The sequence below is a fragment of the Monodelphis domestica genome, chromosome X, assembly GCF_027887165.1.
Source record: "Monodelphis domestica isolate mMonDom1 chromosome X, mMonDom1.pri, whole genome shotgun sequence".
Lineage (NCBI taxonomy): Eukaryota > Metazoa > Chordata > Mammalia > Didelphimorphia > Didelphidae > Monodelphis > Monodelphis domestica.
In genome coordinates, this window is record NC_077235.1 from 71,013,095 (window position 1) to 71,032,849 (window position 19,755).

At 41.7% G+C, this 19,755-nt stretch overlaps 1 protein-coding gene across 2 annotated transcripts in view; it reads right to left on the reverse strand.

Moving 5' to 3' along the window:
- Positions 1-3,665: 3,665 nt before the first annotated feature.
- Positions 3,666-19,755, reverse strand: part of LOC130456095 (uncharacterized) — a 30,628-nt gene continuing 14,538 nt past the window's right edge. For both annotated transcript variants that reach the window (XM_056808828.1, XM_056808829.1), the window contains exon 2: positions 3,666-5,337. The gene's annotated coding sequence lies outside the window, so the exon portion shown is untranslated. The remainder of the gene's footprint in view (positions 5,338-19,755) is intronic.

Here is a 19,755-nt window from a genome sequence, read left to right on the forward strand (position 1 = left end):
CCATTATTACCACTATTACGCAATATTATCCTAGAGATGCAAATAGCAATCAGAGAAATTAAAGGAATTAGAAGAGACGGTGCGGAAATAAAACCATCACTCTTTGCAAATGACATGAGAGTATATTTAGAGAATCAATTAAAAGACTAGTTAGAATAATTACGAATTTTTGCAAATGTGCAGGATATGAGTCCACATAAATCATCAACATTTCTATCTATTGTAAACAAAATATAGCAGCAAGAGATAGAAAAATAAATTCTATTTAAAATAACTATTGAGGGGGCAGCTGGGTAGCTCAGTGGATTGAGAGCCAGACCTAGAGACGGGAGGTCCTAGGTTCAAATTTGGCTGCAGACACTTCCCAGCTGTGCGACCCTGGGCAAGTCACTTGACCCCCATTGCCTAGCCCTTACCACTCTTCTGCCTTGGAGCCAATGCACAGTATTGACTCCAAGACGGAAGGTAAGGGTTTAAAAAAAATAACTATCGACAATATAAAATACCAGGGTGTCTACCTGCCAAGACTATTTGCTAGGAACTATTTGAATATAATTACAAAACACATTTCACAAAAATAAAGTCAGATCTAAACAACTGGAAAAACCTCAATTGCTCAAGGGAACGCTGAAACAACATAATAAAAATTAAGATTCTACCAAAACCAATCTACTTATTCAGTGCCGAGCCAATTAAATTAACAAAAAAACATTTCATAGAGCTAGAAAAAATAATAGCAAAATTTACATGGAAGAGCAAAAGGTCATATCAAGGGAATTAATGGGGGAAAATGTGATAGAAGGTGGCCCAGCAGTACCAGATCTCAAATTGTACTGTAAAATGTTAATCATCAAAACAATTTGGTACTAGCTAATAAATAGAGTGGTGGACCAAGAGAATAGAGTAGGTACATAATACACAGTAGAAAATGGTCATACTCAATTTGGAACTATGCCCAAAGGGCTACAAAACTGTGCATACCCTTTGATCCAGTAATGCCATTATGAGGTCTGTATCCCAAAGAGATTTTTTAAGGGGGGATATTTATCAAAATACTTATAGCACCTTTTGTGGTGGTAAAGAAATGGAAATTGAGGGGATGTATACCATTTGGGGAATATCTGGCGGTATATGTTGGTGATGGAATACTATTGTACTAGAAGAAATGATGAAGAAGACGATTTCAGAAAGAGCTGAAAAGACTTCCATGAACTCGTACATAATAAATTCAGCAGAATCAGGAGAGCATTGTACACAGTAACAGAGATATTGTGGGATGATCAAGTGTGAAAGACTTAGTTACTCTTAGCAATACATTGATCTAGGACAGTTCTGAGGGACTAAGAACAAAGAATGCTATCTACACACAAAAAGAACTGTTGCAGTCAGAATGGAGATCAAAGCATATGATTTTTCACTTCAATGTATTTGGGTATTATTTTGGGATTTTGATTTTATATGAGTACACTCTTACAAAAATGAACAATATGGAAATGTTGTCCATGACAATATGTGTATAACCCAGATCAAATTGCTTACCATCTCTGCAAAGGGGGAGGGAAGGGGGAGACTATTTGGATCATATAATTTCAGAAAACTTGTGTTGATAATTATTATTACATATAATCGGTAAAATAAAATCTTTACAAAAAAGGAAAAGAAAATGGCCATACTAATCTAGTGTTTGATAAACCCAAAGATCTAAATTTCTAGGATAAAAACTCATTATTTGACAAAAACTGCTGGGAAAATTAGAAAATAATATAGCAGAAACTAGGTATAAACCAATATGCCAAGATAAGGTCAAAATGGATACATGACTTAGACATAAAGGGTGCATGAAAGAGTTGGAGCAAGAAAGACCTGTCAGATCTATGGATAAGAGAAGAATTTATGACCAAACAAATAATAGAAAGCATTGAGATATAAAATGGATAATATCAACTACATTAAATTTAAAAGGTCCTGCACAAACAAATTCAATGCAACCAAGATCATTAAGGAAAACAGAAAACAAGAGAAAAAACTTTTCCACAAGCATCTCTAACAAAAGTCTTATTCTCAAAAAATAAAGGGAACTGAGTCAATTTTATAAAAATACAAATCATTTCCCAATTGATAAATGATCAAAGATATAAACCAGCAGTTTTCAGATGACAAAATTAAAACTTTATATAGACATATGAAAAAATGCTTCAAATTAAAATAACTCTGAAGTACCATCTCACATATAATAGATTGACTAAAGTGACTGAAAAGGAAAATGACAGATGTTGGAGAAAATGTAGGAAAATTGGGAACTGATGCATTGTTGGGGGAATTGTGAATTGATCCAACCACTCTGTAGAGTGTTTTGAAACTGTTCAAAGGGCTCTAAAATGATGATCCAGCAATACACTACAAGGTCTGTATCCCATAAAGAGAAAAAATGGAATAGGACCTCTGGGCAAAATTTGTTACACATTTCACCTGCCACACACACGTGTGTGTATGCATATACGTATTCTCATTAGGAAGATTCAGTGGAATCACGGACCATATAACTATGCCTATATAAACTCTCTCCCTAGGAATTTCAATTTATAGAAATAGAAGGTAAAGAAGAACCTTTATATGTATGTGGATGTACAAAATATGGATATTTATAGGTGTGCGGCCTCAGCTCTAATTGTTATGGGGGTCCTTAAGTTCTGCCCTTGCTCCCAAACTGCCAACCAGGAAATCTGAAAGGAGCCTCAGCTGGTTTCTACATTAAATGGAGTCTCCAGCTTCTTTTACTGACCATACTCTAATCAGAGAACAGATGGTAAGGAAGTGAGACACTCCCCCTTTCCTTTCCTTCCCCACCCCCCCAAGCACAACACACACAGCAGCCTCAGTCTGGAGACCAGCTTCACCTCAAGGAGTCCAGCCCAGAGCCAGGACCCTTTAATACAACTCAACAAAAGCCATATTCCTTCCCAGAAGTCCCACTAGGCACAGGGGTGAGCTTTTTCTGGCTGTTTTGGCAGCTCTATACAAAACAGAGATATTTTATGACAAGAGAGCCCAGGTCCATGTGTTTAAAGTTAGCTAGAATAATTTTCCAGGGACAGTGATAGACATTCCTCTGTCAGACAGCATCAGTGTGGTACAGGGGGGAGTGTCCTAGATTTTAAGTCAGAGACAACCAGGGTTTGAATCCCAACTCTATCATTTCCAATAGCTGTGTGACCTTGGGCAAGTCCCTTCATTTTACCTCTTCTATCAAAAGGAGAGATTAGATTAGAAGGTTCTAAGGTTCCTTCCAGCTCTAGATACTATGAACCTGCAGGACCTTTAGCAAATTACCTCACATGGCACAATGGAGAGGTCCTGGAGAAGGACTTCAGATTAGGAAGCAGAGGACCTGGGTTCAAATCTCAGATGTACCACTTACTACCTATGTGACTTTGAGCAAATTGCTTATTTACTCATCTTTAAAATGAGGGGGTGGGCTTCAAAGAACTTTTCCAACTTCAAATCTAGGATGCTTTGACACAATAACCTCACTGAGTCTCAGTTTCCTCATCAGAGGTTCAAACCTCTGAAACTTTTAGCTCTTACTCCAGGCTTCCCAGAAATACACATGCTTCAGAAGTGGAATGCTAAAGTAGAGCGTGCTAGGAAAGCCCCAGGGGGTGAAAGTTGGTCTAGGGATGTTCTGAAGTTTATCTGGGCCTTGGATCGAGCCCCCTTAGGTTGAGTATGGCCTTGAATTGGACACATTTACCAATGGCACCAAATTGAGGGGATGCTATGAGAGAGTTCTGTGGGGGTGGTACAGGCCCAGCTATGAAACTCCCAACAGTTATCTGGTGATGGCTGTGACTTCTGAGAACAGGAGAAAGCTGGCTTCCATCTCTGTCACCATCCAACTGACCTACCTTTCCCATCTTCCCAGTCACACCAGACATCAGATCATCATAGGTCTAGAACTATCTAGTCCAAGCAACTTTCTCATTTTACAAAGGAGGAAACTGAGGCCAAGGGGAGGAAATGACTTGCCCAAGATCTCTACTTGGAGGCTGGATGGCCACATGGGAAGATTGGAGAAGTGTTTCTTGCACTGAGTGGGAGATCAATGGTATTGTGATTTTATGCAGGGTAGGTGGCTGTTAACCCATTATTTGAGATCTTTAAGTAGAGGCCATTGTTGGGAATGATGTACAGACAGGATTCCTGCATTGAGAGAGGGAAGGAAATCTCTTCTAGCTTCAAGATGTTAGGGCTGAGGGCTGGAAGAGACTTTAGAAATTATCTAGTTTAACCCCTTGACCCCCTTAATTTTAAAAAGAAGCCTGGAGGGGCAAATAGATGACTCAGTGGATAGAGATCCAGGCCTAGAGATGGGAGATCCTAGGTTCAAATGTGACCTCAGACACTTCCTAGCTGTGTGACCCTGGGCAAGTCACTTAACTCCCATTGCCCAGCCCTTCCTGCTCTTCTGCCTTAGACCTGATACTTAGTATTAATTCCAAGACAGATGGTAAGGGTTTTTAAAAAAGACTAGAATGGGTAAGAGGTTGCTAGGTGGACAAGAGGATGGGTAGACTGGCAAATTGGAAATTATGGAGATGGATGGGAGCCCTGTATCACCCACTCTGCCAACCTCCATCTCCTCCTCCATTCTGGGTTAAAAAAAGAAGTCCTAGCCAGCGATTAATAGATGTAGAGAAAGCTAGAAATGGTCCTCTGCAGGATGTCAGGACCTAAGAAATGGCAGGACCATTTCTTAGCCTCAGGAGGAGAGAGGACAAGAGAGAGGAAGGGTGGAGGGAAGTAGCCTCCAAACCATCATGGCTGGGTAGGCAGGCATCTGGGGTCCCTTCCCACCCCACCCCACTCCATCTATGAGCTTACTTCATACAAGGAAATGTTTGTTTGTTTTGGTGGGTGACTCACAACTAGAGCTGTGAGAAAAGGAACTCCCTGAGCCAGGGGGGAGTGGGCAGAGCCCCAAGTCCCAGAATCCTGGCCCTTTGCTGAAACGCAGTGCATCAGAGTGATCCAAGATGGGAAAGGATGATGAGGTCATTTCTCCCCTTACCGCAGCCCACCTCGAGCAGCCAAGGGTGCTGGGCATTTCCCCAGGCAGGCTCTTCCTCCCTCTTCAGAGGTCATGCTTCCATACTTGGGAATAGGCAAAACCAGACAAGACCTCTCCTGTGCCCAATGCCCACTTCTCTTGGTGGAAGCCTTTCTGGCATGGAATCTGGGAGATAGGAAAAGCTCTCCCATCCTTACCTGACTGGCACATGCATTCCTAGGCCAGGATTGACTCTGTTGAATAGACAAAAGGTCTTCCCACAGTACAAGCTTGGAGGAAAGGCAGGAAAACAGAGAATTAAAGAAGCTCCGAGTGGGAGGGGACCCAAGAGATCATCTAGTCCTACCCAGGAATCATGTCTACACTTCACTCAGGACTTGTGTGACCTGGAGCAAATCATTCAAATTTTTTGTGCCTGAGTTTCCTCCTCTGTAAAAGTAAGGGGCTAGATTGACTAGATGTTCCTCCCAGTTCTAAATCTATGATCCTGTGAGTAGTACCTCTGGACAAGTACCTTAACTTCCCTGGCCCTTAGTTTCCTCATCTGTAAAATGAGGTGATTAAACGAGATGGTTTTCTCAGGTTTTCATGAGCAGAAATTTGCCTGAAAATCTCTGTTTTAAATACATTTCCAATTGTGGCGTCCCATTTCTCTTTTGGACAGTTCTAATGATTGGGAAGTTTTTCCTTGACTCCAAATCCCAAACTGCCCTCTACAGCTTTGCTATCCATTCTTCCCTCTTGGACTATGCAAAACCAATCTCATCCTACTTCCCCGTGACAGCTCTTGAGATATTTGAAGATAACCAAGATGGCACCCCTCAATCAAATCCCCCTTGACACGGAGGGACATCAGTTATCTGGACAACTTCCTCTGCCCAGAGGAAATGAACAAAAGATGACCTACAGTACTTTCTGGACTTTCTTTATTGACAATGGCATATTTCAAGAGGGAGACATAACAAAGAGCAACTGAGTTCTGGTGTGGGAATGGTGAGTTCCTTGCAGAGAGTGACCACATTGTCTTAGGGCCTCTGATGAAGGAGAGGAAAGCGGGATACAGGCTAATCCAACCCAATAGTTAAGGAGAGTGGACTTTGAATGACAAGATAAATAACATTCATGGACCAATGGACTGGAGTTAGGGGTCCTCAGACAAGGACACCAGAGGAAGTCTTTTTTTTTTAAACCCTTACCTTCCGTCTTGGAGTCAATACTGTGTATTGGCAGAAGAGTGGTAAGGGCTAGGCAATGGGGGTCAAGTGACTTGCCCAGGGTCACACAACTGGGAAGTGGCTGAGGTCAGATTTGAACCTAGGACCTCCCGTCTCTAGGCCTAGCTCTCAACACACTGAGCTACCCAGCTGCCCCCCAGAGGAAGTCTTAAGAATGAAACTTTGTTAAGTAATTACATCTTCTTTTCTTTTTAAATTGTTGTCTTTTTGCATTTATGGCTTTAGTTTTTCATATAAAAATCATATCAATCTATATATAGCTAATTAGCTAACCCAAAACTAAAAAAGTGGCAATTGGGTAGTGTAGTAGATAGAACACTGTACTTGAACTCAAAAAGACCTGAGCTCAAATCCTGCTTCAGGATTACTAGCTGTGTTACCCTGGACAAGTCACTTCATCTCTCTCTACCTCACTTTCCTCATCTTTAAAATAGCCTAGGGAAGGAAATGGCAAACCACTCCAATATCGTTGCCAAAAATAACTTCAAATGGGGTCACCAAGAGTCAGGCATGCCTGGAGTGACTGAAAAACAACAAAAACAATAGCTAAGCCACAAAGAAGCCTTGGTCTCAACTTCATTTTCTTCTTTATAAAACGAGGCTAATTGCATTTGCAATTATTTATTCCCAGATTTTGTGTAAGAAAGGGTCTTTGTGTCATGATTTTGGGGGGGGGGAATAGTGGGTTTGGATGCAGAGGAACGGGGACTGAATTCCGCTTCTACCGTTGATTATTGATGCAGTCCTAAGTATGGGGTATTAGAAAGAGGTTGGATTTAGAGTTAGGAGACCTGTAGCAGCTCCATGGTCTCTCAGAGCCTCAATTTTTTCATCTGGCACGTGATAATCTTTTCATAGGAAGAGAGGTCTTTGTAAATCTGCATGCATGATAGAAATGTAAATTGTGTCACTGCTCCGTGCCTCGATTTGGCACCTGAAAGTCAAGGTTGATCTCTAACGTTTCTTTCATTTCTGAAATTTATGACCCTAAACTCTGTAAGAGTGAAAGTTCTTAGAATGATTATATTCTCTTTCTCAGCCTCACCATCTCATTGACACTGAAACCATTCTATACTTTTCTGAGACTCCATCATTTATTCCAGACCAACATATGCAAATCTACAGTATAATCTCACTTTTGACTTCCGGTCAAGATGGCGGCTTAGAAGCAGCTAAAGTTCAGACCTCGGAAACCTTTCCTTACCAATCTCAAACTGAGAGCTCCTAGGACACCAAAATTCAAGCTGAACAATAGGACAGACCTGGGGAACCCTCCTCCTGGACCTGGATCAAAAGGTATGCCCCCCCCCCAAAAGCCAGAACCCTAGATCACTCGGATCTAAGGGGTAGGCAGAAGGAAGGTCCCAGGACCCATTCCCCCCCAACCCAGAGTGCTGAGCCCACGGCAGCAGCGGGAACCTCAGGCCCGGCAAAAGGGCCTCAGGGCTGGCTATTCTGAAGGACTCACCTTGAAAGCAACCTGAGCCAGTCTCCGGGGCACCCAACACAGACGGCAGGGAAACATAGAGAGAAGGGGGAAGCCTGTAGCCCCCTGGCTGGGTCCTTCCATCTGAGTCTCAAGGGAGGTTCCAGCTTTAGGGCACCAGCTGAACCCAATCCTATCAGGAGTCCTCAGAGCTACTGAAAGGACAGAAACCTCAGGGCCGGCAAAGGGGTTGCTCCAAAGAGCTTACCTTGAAAGTAACCTGGGCCAGTCTCCGGGCATTCAACACAGACTGTAGAGGAGGAGGAGTTTTTTTTGTTTTTTGTTTTTTTGGTTCAGGAATCATTTGGCCCACACCAGCTGAACTTAATCCCATCAGGAGCCCTTAGAACCCAGGGAGGCCAGGATCCCTCCCCACTTAGAGAGCAGGGTCTTTGGAAAGAACAGAAACCGCAGGGCCAGCAAAAGGGTTGCTCCAAAAGGCATTCCTTGAAATCAACCTGGACCAGTCTCCAGGCATTCAACACAGATTGTGGAGGAGGAGGTTTTTTGCTTCAGGGCTCATTTGGCCCAAACCACCTGAACCTAATCCCATCAGGAGCCCTCAGAGCCCAGGGAGGCCACAACCCCTCCCCCCTTAGAGAGCAGGGTCTTCTGAAGAAACAGAAACCTAGAGGCGGAGACAAGATGGCAGCCTAGAAGGAGCATAGACCTGGCAGTCTGGCCAGAGCTTTGGAGATCCTCCATATTTGCTCCAGCCATCCAGGAAGTTTAAAACTCAGAGCAAACCCAGCCCAACCACGCTGAACTTAATCCCATCAAAAGTCTCCAGAAAGCAGAGAAGCCCAGGCTCCCCACCCATCCTAATTGACTGCTGGACTTTAAGCCAATCAAAAGCCTCCAGAGGACAGGGAAGCTCAAACCCCCAACAACCCTCCCCCAGAGACTACACCAAGAGATCTTCTGTTAAAGCTCCAAGAGGGGAGACTGATAGAAGTCCCCAAAAAACAAAAAAAATGAGAGGAACAAGAGCACAGACAAATACGGGGAGTAAAGAAGGGGTGAATTTGAGCAAACAACAGAAAAAGAAGAAAGAAACTACAATAGACAGCTACTACTCAGCAAATGGAACAGAGGGGGAGAGATCAGCAAACGATAAACCAAAAATCCCAGCGAATTGGATACAGGCTGTGGAAGAACTCAAAACACAACTAAGAGAGGCTGAAGACAATTGGGAAAAGAACTTAAAAATTAAGATAAGTCATCTGGAAACAGAGGCACTTGAACTAAAACGAGAAAATAGTGTCTTGAAAGCCAAAATCAACCAGCTGGAAAATGAGGCAAAGGAGATGAAAGATGAAGCAAAGGAGATGGAAGATGAGGTAAAGAGGATGAAAGACGATCTTCAAAGAAAATCAGACCAGAAGGAAAAGGATGACCAAAAAGCCAGAGATGAAATCCAATCTTTAAGAACCAGAATAAAATAACTAGAATCAAGTGATCTCACAAGGCAGCAGGACACTATAAAACAAAACAAAAAGAATGAAAAAATTGGGGAAAATGTGAAGCATCTCATTCACAAAACAGATGATTTAGAAAATCGTTCAAGAAGAGACAATTTAAGAATAATTGGACTACCAGAAGACCACGACAAAAGAAAAAGCCTGGACATAATACTAGAGGAAATTATCCAGGAAAACTGTCCGGAGATCCTAGAACAAGAGGGGAAAGTGGAGATTGAAAGAATACACAGATCACCCCCTGTATTTAATCCCCAACTGACAACACCAAGAAATGTTATAGCCAAATTCAAAAACAATCAGATGAAAGAAAAGATATTACAAGCTGCCAAGAAGAAGCCATTCAGATACCATGGAAACACAGGATCTGGCTGCATCCACACTGAAGGACCGAAAGGCATGGAATATGATATTCTGGAAAGCAAGGGAACTAGGTCTATAACCAAGAATAAAATACCCATCAAAACTGACTATATTTTTACAGGGGAAAGTATGGTCATTCAACACAACAGAAGAGTTCCAAGCATTCATAAATAAAAGAACAGACCTGAACAGAAAATTTGATGTCCAACCACAGAACTCAAGAGAATCATCAAAAGGTAATTTAAAAAGAGGGGGAAAAAACAAACAAAACAACAACAAACATTTTTTAAGAGACTCAATAAGTTAAAATGATATGTATCCCTATAAGAAAAGAGGTCATTGGTAACTCTTAAAAACTGTTGCTATCACCTGAGCAGCTAGAAGAATTATACTCAGAGGGAACAGTGACAAACTGTATAGGATGAAAGGACAAGACATAAATAGGTATATAGATATATGCATGCATAAATACATATACATGTATATATAGATATACATGACAAGAGCTAAAAAAAAGAGGTTATGACTAAAAGAAATGGGAAAAGAAACAAATGGGGGTAAATTTATATGTCACAAAGAAGCTCATGGCAGGAGGGGGGAGAACATCGATACACTGGAAGGGTAAAGAGGTTGGAGACAGGAAATATTCAACTCTTACGTACTTTGAAACTGACCCAAAGAGGGAAAAAACAATCCAATCCATTGGGGAAGAGAATAGATTTGCGCCCTATAGGGGAGTAGAAGGGTAAAAAATGGACTGGTGGGGAGGGAAGCAGTACAAGGGAGGGAGAGGGTGGGGGGAAAATTTTAAAAAGACTACAGGGGAAAATAAGGGAGGGAATAAGAAGAGAGGGGGGTAGAAAGGGAAGTAAAATAAGGGGGGGGAACTAGGGGGACTGACTATAAAAAACATTGGTATAGAAGGAAATAGTGAAAGAAGAAAAGGCAGGACCAGAAGTAGAAATCAAAATGCTGGGAAATACACAGTTAGTAATCATAACTCTGAATGTGAATGAAATGAACTCACTCATAAAACGCAAGCGAATAGTAGAGTGGATTAGAATCCAAAACCCTACCATATGCTGTCTGCAAGAAACACACATGAGGAAGGTAGATATGCATAGGGTGAAAGTAAGAGGATGGAGCCAAATCTATTGGGCATCAAATGATAAAAAGAAGGCAGGAGTAACAATCATGATATCAGACAAAGCCAAAGTAAAAATAAATCTAGTTAAAAGAGATAGGGAAGGTAATTACATCCTGATAAAAGGCAGTATAGACAATGAGGAAATATCTGTACTCAATATGTATGCACCAAATGGCAGAATATCCAAATTTTTAAAGGAGAAACTAGAGGAGCTCAAGGATGAAATAGATAGAAAAACTATACTAGTGGGAGATCTGAACCTTCCCCTATCCGAACTAGATAAATAAAATAAAAAAATAAATAAGAGAGGTGAGAGAAGCAAATGAAATCTTAGAAAAATTAGAGTTAGTAGACATATTGAGAAAAATAAATAGGGACAAAAAGGAATACACATTCTTTTCAGCCGCACATGGTACATTCACAAAAATTGACCATGTACTAGGGTACAAAATCATTGCAAACAAGTGCAAAAGAGCAGAAATAATAAATGCAACCTTCTCAGACCACAATGCAATAAAATAATAATTAGTAAGGGTACATGGATAATGTACTTATTTAGTGCCATACCCATTGAACTACTAAAAAACTACTTTACTGAATTAGAGAAAACCATAACAAAGTTCATTTGGAAGAATAAAGGATCAAGGATATCCAGGGAAATCATGAAAAAAAATACAAAGGAAGGTGGCCTTGCAGTCCCAGATCTCAAACTATATTACAAAGCAGTGGTCATCAAAAAAATTTGGTACTGGCTAAGAGACAGAAAGGAGGATCAGTGGAATAGACTTGGGGTAAATGACCTCAGTAAGACGGTCTTTGACAAACCCAAAGACCCCAGCTTTTGGGACAAAAATCCACTATTTGATAAAAACTGCTGGGAAAATTGGAATACAGTGTGGGAGAGATTAGGTTTGGATCAACACCTCACACCCTACACCAAGATAAACTCAGAATGGGTGAATGACTTGAATATAAAGAAGGAAACTATAAGTAAATTAGGTGAACACAGAATAGTATACATGTCAGACCTTTGGGAAGGGAAAGATTTTAAAACCAAGCAAGACTTAGAAAGAGTCACAAAATGCAAAATAAATAATTTTGACTACATCAAATTAAAAAGTTTTTGTACAAACAAAACCAATGTAACTAAAATTAGAAGGAAAGCAACAAATTGGGAAACAATCTTCATAACAAAAACCTCTGACAAAGGTCCAATTACTCAAATTTATAAAGAACTAAATCAATTGTACAAAAAATCAAGCCATTCTCCAATTGAAAAATGGGCAAGGGACATGAATAGGCAATTTTCAGTTAAAGAAATCAAGACTATTAATAAGCACATGAAAAAGTGTTCTATATCTCTTATAATCAGAGAGATGCAAATCAAAACAACTCTGAGGTATCACCTCACACCTAGCAGATTGTTCAACATGACAGCAAAGGAAAGTAATGAATGCTGGAGGGGATGTGGCAAAGTAGGGACATTAATGCATTGCTGGCGGAGTTGTGAATTGATCCAACCATTCTGGAGGGCAATTTGGAACTATGCTCAAAGGGCGATAAAAGACTATCTGCCCTTTGATCCAGCCATAGCACTGCTGGGTTTGTACCCCAAAGAGATAATAAGGAAAAAGACCTGTATAAGAATATTCATAGCTGCGCTCTTTGTGGTGACCAAAAATTGGAAAATGAGGCGATGCCCTTCAATTGGAGAATGGCTGAACACATTGTGGTATATATTGGTGATGGAATACTATTGTGCTCAAACGAATAATAAATTGGACGAATTCCATGGAGACTGGAACAACCTCCAGGAAGTGATGCAGAGCGAGAGGAGCAGAACCAGGAGAACATTGTACACAGAGACTGACACATTGTGGTACAAGAGAGCGTAATGGACTTCTCCAATAGTGGCTTTACAATGTCCCTGAACAACCTGCAGCGATCTACGAGAAAAAAAAAACTATCCTCAAGCAGAGGACAAACTGAGGGAGTAAAAACACAGAGGAAAAGCAACTGCTTGACTACAGAGGTTGAGGGGACATGATCGAGGAGAAACGCTAAATGAGCACCCTAATGCAAATACCAACAACAAGGAAATGGGTTCAGAGCAAGGACACATGTGATACCCAGACGAATCACCTGTCGGCTAGGGAAGGGGTGGCAGGGGGATGGGGGGGAGGAAAAGAAAATGATCTGTTTCCAATGAACAATGTATGAAAATGACCAAATAAAATAATGTTTTAAAAACTAAAAAAAAAATAATAATCTCACTTTCCCTCCCCAAGCTCCAGACTGGAGATGTCCTATCTGCAGTGCTGCTTTGGGAGGGGAGTAGGGAGGGTAGGTTCTTTTTATTATTATTATCAATTAAATTTTATTTTTTAATTACATGTAGAAACAATTGTTGACAATTATTTTCTGTCATTTTGTGATTCAGGTTCTCTCCCTCCCTACCATCTTCCTCAGGCAATAAAATAATTTGATATAGGCTATATCAGAGTTTTCATGTAATACATATTTCTGTATTCAGGAGAGTAGGTTCTAACACTGACACTGGAATAAATAAAGACTTGGCAAGTCACCTCCCAAAGACCCTTAATCTAGATCTGTGGTGGTGAACCTATGACACACATGTCAGCACTGGCACGTGTAGTCATTTTCGATGACATGTGGCCTCCTGTGGGCTAAGTGCACCTTGGGACCAGGAGCTGCTGCATGCTGGTGGTTGCAGCCATGCCCTGGCCTGGACCGGCCTGGGGGTGGAGGGCTGCCCAATGAGCTGGCTGAGGGGCTTTGAAGGGGTGAGCAGCACCCGCTAGGCGGCTGGGGCCTGTGGGGCTCCTGCAGGGGCGGGGAGGAGGAGCGAGTGTGGGCAGTTAAATAATATCAAAACCAACAAAAGAAACAGATTGACAGATGAAGTTAGTAGTGCTTGCTTGGGCTTGAAGTGTACAAATACCAACCTTCAGTTGAAGATTTAGCCAATGAAATCCAGCAATAAAAAAGTCACTACTAGGCAGGATAGTTAAAGAATTCCCCCTCCCCCTCCCTTATCTTAGTTCATGGCACCCCACACAAGTGAAATTATATCAAGATCCAAAGTACAGTTATAGATTACAATTACACATTTTTGTTATTTAAACTATAAATATGGTGGAATTATGTCGTTTTTCCTCAAAGCGGCACGCCACCCGAGTTATGCTCGGTTTTTCGGGGAATTTTGACACACCAAGCTCAAAAGGTTGCCCATCAGTGATCTAGATCATCTGGGGGTGGGGTGGGGAGGAGAAGCTTCCGGGTATGCAAATGAGGAAAACAATTCCACTTGTGATGGCTCCCAGGATTCTGTCCGGACAGAGCTGCCCATAGCTGAGTTATGACAGAAACATCATTGTTGCTATTGCTATGATTATTATGACTGATTTACAGCAGACTGTGTGCCAGCCTGGCCTTGTACAGGAGAGCCCTGAGGCATGGGCCCAACTTCTTACAACTGATTAGGCACTTTCAGAGCCCTCTCCTGGCTGCTTGGGGACTGAAATGAAACATTCACTGCAAGGAAAATATAAAATTAGATTTCTCCAGGAAGACAGAAAGGCTCTTTCTAAAATGCAGTCTAGGGAAGGGCCTAAAGGCCAGCTTGGAGTTCATGACTGAAGCTAAAATCTGGAGCCCAGGATTGTCAGGAACCTGTTTGGGTTCATTCAGCTTGGCCTGTGAGCCTTCACTTTTTCTTCGGAAGCTTCCTTTTTCTACCCACCAGAATCGATCATGTCACATCACTGTGTAGCAGATTGGACCAGCAGATCAGTTCCTAGACCAGGGCCATTGCCGTCAACCGAGGGCTGAACTCACCAGTCGTAGGCACTAGCCAGTACCAGAAGGCATTCTTGGGTGATCACCAGGCTCCTAGATACTTCTCTTGGGTTCTCAGAGAACTGAGGGCCACTCTCCTGTTGACTCGATCCCTTTGTGATTGGGTTCACGTTTCCCCCAAAGGTTGTTTTAAATGATGTAATCAGATCATCTTAACCAGGGATGTCCTTTTTGTCCTGATCTTAACTATAGTTCCCAATTACTCAAGCCTCTCTGTGTAGACATTTATTTGTGTTCATGAAAACATTATGAAACAGAAGGCTCAGCCAGGTCAGCATCATTGATTGCTCCTTCACCAGGTCATTCAACCACAAGCTTTCATCTTCCATTCCAATCCAGTGAAAGTATGGCTAATACATCCAGAAAACCACATGGTCCCACACTAAAGAAGACACGGTTATCTGCATGGTAAGTCTAGAAATGTCTTTGTATTTTCAGTTACCTGCGGCTTCTGATTCAATCCATTTCAATGCCGGGGCTCCTTTTAAGCACCGCCTTCCAAAATGACCAACTCCCCAGCAGAAGAGTGATAAGGACTAAGCAATATGACTTGCCCAAGGTCACACAGCTAGGAAAATTTCTGAGGTCAAATTTTAATTCAGGACCTCCTGTCTCTAGGCCTGCTCTCAATCCAATGAGTCACCTAAGTGCCCCTGTAAAGCCTTTACACACACTGTAAGTGGCTGCAGAACATAGGTAGCTTGACTCTGTCCCTACTACCATATTGTGTCTATTCTGTATTCTTCTTCACAGGAACCACAACCTCTCTCAAGGCCCCCATTCCTTCCTTTATCCTGCACCCAACTCCAACTTCAAAACAAGCGAAACTGATATCAGCACCTCAAGATGACTGGAAAGATTAATACACCAGCTTGTAAGACCATTCTTTCAACACTTCACATAATGCTATATTAGCATGCTAAAACAAGCTAGGGGAGGTAAAAATCTTGCCACATGAGTGAACCTAGGAACCTTGGGATCTGAAAGGTCAAAGGATCCTAGAATGAGACTTGGAAGAGAGCTCTAAGACCATCTAGGGCAACCTTCTCATTTGACACAAAAGGAAACTGAGGTCCAGAGAGGGAGAGATTTGACCAAAGTCACATATAGGACCATAACTCTAATACTAGAAGGAACCTTAGTGGTTAACTGGTTCAACCCATTCATTTCACACATGAGGAATTAAGGCCCAGAGAAGGGTCACACTTGCCACTCTTCTGCCTTGGAACTAATGATTCTAAGACAGAAGGTAAGAAGTGGGAGCAGCTAGGTAAGGATGAGAAGAGTTTATAAGGATGCATTGCAAATGGCCCTCTCCAATCAGAGGTGCTGGAAAAATATCCTTTCTGTTTCTGTTCCACATAAGTTGCCGAGGAAATGAATGAGATTAATGAAATCACAACAGGATCACTAGGGTACTACTAGGGGATCAAGGAGATAACAAGGGCATAAGATCAAAAAGACTATGAGGGGACTGCTAGACATTGTTGGAGATGGCTGGAAGTCAAGTAGACTATAAAGTGTTGCAAATAGATCACAAAAAGATCAAGGAGATATCTCTGGGTCTCTAGTAAATCTCTATGTGATCACAAAGGGATTGAGAAGATCTCCAGGATACCACAAGAAAAATTGAGATTACATTGGGATTATGGAGATCACAATGAGATGAGGTCATTAGGGCATTATGAGGAGATCTGGAAATTGATGATCATGTGAACCACTAAGGATTTGTAAAGAGATTGAGTGAATTATTTAGGGGTTAGGGTTAATAAACAAAAGATTATAGGAGGTCCATAGGGGATACATAAAGGATCACTATGGGATCACCATGTGATCACTGGGACATCACAAGAGATTGATATTTTATATCCAAGTGATCAAAAAGGATCACTAAGGATCAGTGGAGATCAAAAAGATCATAATGGATTGCTAAGGGCTCACAAATTATCGCTAGGGGGCTAATTATGGATCACTAGTGGATAACTGAAGACCATGAAATAATCACTAGGCAATTACTGGTTGATTGAACAAAATTATTTAGGATCACAAAAGTTTAAGGAGGGATCTCTTGAGACAATTGAAGATTGCATAGAAATTACTATAGGATCATTGAGGCCATAGAGGATCACTAAGAGATCACTGTTGGGTCACTAATGAGTAAATGGCAGATCACCAAAATATCCCAATGGATCGCTGATGGATCACTTGTAAATTGCCAGTGATCACTAAAGGATTGTTGAAGAATCGCTGGTAGGTCACAAGAGATCCTGAAGGGAACACAAAAGATCACAGGGAGATTCCTTGGGGCTCAGTGGAGGTGCAAAGGAACCATAAATGACCACATGGTGGATCACTAAATGATCAAGAGTGGGTTACTGTGAGGTCCCAAAGGATCACTGGTGGATCACAATCACTTAATGACTATAAATGAATAGCTGGCAGATCACAAAATATAACTAGGAATCAATAACGAATCATCAATTGATCACAAGGGTTGTGATCACAAATTGATAATTAAGGGGTCAGAGATGGGGCACATGCAATCCCTGAAGCCTCATGCCAAAGACAAAGCAAAAAACATAAAAGATCATATGTAGATTACTTAGGGATCTATTTTAGTATTCACTGGGGATATCTATGAGGACACAGGCAGACCATAAAAGAGCCAAGGAATCAATAACAGATCACAAGTAATCACTAAAGGATCACCAATGGGTTGTTGGCAGATCCCACATGTTCACTGTTAGATCACTTATCAGTGGGGAAATCACATGAGATCCACTATGGACCACTAGAAGATCACAGAAGAATTGATAAGGACTACTTTGTGGATCACAAGTGGTCATTAATGGATGACCAGTGGAATGCTAGCAGATCCCAATAGCTTACTATTGATTGCTACAGGATAATTGGGGGTGACACAAAGATCACTTGTGGACCACCAAAATATAACAAATGGTCACTAAGGAATCCTCAATGCTTTCTTTATGGATCACAGGTGGTGGCTAGAGGATCACTGGTAGATCCCAATAGGTCATTATTGGACCATCCTATAAATCAATGGAGGATCACATGAAATCACTTGTGGATCACTAGAAGGACCTGGTCTCTGAAGGAACAACAATGAAAAGCCAACAAAACCCAATCCAGCACCAAAGGGTCATTCTTGACCATGTTAATTGCGATTGATCACTAATTTATCTCTTTATGGATCACATGGCAGATAAGGGATCAACAGATCACTGGCAGATACGAATTTGTCTCTGTTGAAACACCAAGTGGTTGGTGAAGGATCAACAATGGATCACTGGCAGATCTCAATCAATCACCAACGGGGTCTCTCTGGATCTTTGGGATCTACTGGGTTACTGTAAGATTACAGATGAACTTATTATGAAAGTATGTAAAATGTATTCAAAGGGTGACCCTTATGAGCAATCTGATCATGACCTGACTTATGGATAGAATTCTTATATTTCACATGATTGATTTCTTGATCCTTGTTACAAAGTGAAACTCGAATCTTATGGTATTCTGACCACTCCTCAAGCCTTCAATCCAAAGGTCAATTAGACATCTGGGTGGGGTGCTAACTCCTACATTATCTTGACCTCCACCTCTTTGATCTTGGGGTTGTTAATCAAGCCAATATTAAATTCTCTGCCATGTCATATGTTCATTGTCTACCTCCCATTCCCCATTCCATGAATTCTGCAATAAAAACTGGGTCCATGTGTGGCTCTCTCTCTTTTCACCATCAGAGAAGCACACAGACTGAATCTCATGCAGCTGAACCATTCATCTCTGTATCTTTATTTCCTCCTCATGTTCTCTCCCTATCTCTTAATCCCTAAACCTTTCCACACATATTTCCTTCAGTCCTTATCTCCCCTTTTTAGGTATTCTAACCACCCAAGAACATATTGGAATTGGTGGAAAGCTTCAAGAGGGTCACTGGAAGATCACTTGAGAACTGTCAGGGATCTATAGCAGGTCGCCAGAAGATCATATGCGATCTCTGGGGATCCATAGTGGGTCACTGGAAGATTACATGGAATCACATAGAAGCTCAAGTGAGATCACTCGGAGATCCTATACTGTGTCAAGAGAAAGTCACATGAGATCACTCAAGGTACCATAGTGGTTCACTGGAAACTCACATGAGATCACTTCTGGGAACATGGCAGGTCAAGGGAACATCACATGAGATCCCTTGGGGATCCATAACAGGTCACTGGAAGGTCACATGAGATCACTTGGGGTACCATAGTGTTTCAATGTAAGGTAATGTAAAATCACTTAGGGATCCATAGGGTGTCAATGGAAGGTCACATGAGATCACTTGGGGATTCATAGTGGGCCACTGGAAGATCACATGGAATTACTTGGGGATCCTATAGTTGTCAAGGGAATGTCACATGAGATTACTCAGGGATCTATAGTGTGTCAATGGAAGGTCACAAGAGATCATTCGGGGTACCATAGTGGGTCAATGGAAGGTCATGTGAGATCACTCATGTATCAACAGTGGGTCAACAGAAAATCACATTAATCCACTCGGGGATTCATAGTGGGTCAATGGAAGGTCATGTGACAACACTCATGGATCCATAGCAGGTGACCGGAAGATCAGATGAAATCACTCGGGGATCCATAGTGTATCAGAAGGTCACATGAGATCTCTTGGGGATCCATAATGGGTCAACAGAAGGTCATATGAGATCACTCGGGGACTATAGCAGGTCACTGGAAGGTCAGATAAGATCTCTCAAGGGATCCATAGTGGGTCACTGAAAGATCATATAAGGTCATCCGGGGACCTTATAGTAGGTCACTGGAAGATTCCACAAGACCCCCTGGGGGATCCATAGCAGCTCACCAGAATGTCACATGAAATCACTTGGGGATCCATAGTGGGTCGATGGAAGGTCAAATGAGATCACTTGGGAGACCATAGCAGGTCAGCGGAAGATTACACGAAATCACTCAGGAGTCCATAGTGCGACATTGGAAGATCACATGAAATCACTCAGGGATCCATAGTGTGTCAATGGAAGGTAATGTAAGATCACTCGGGGATCCATAGCAGGTCAAGGGAA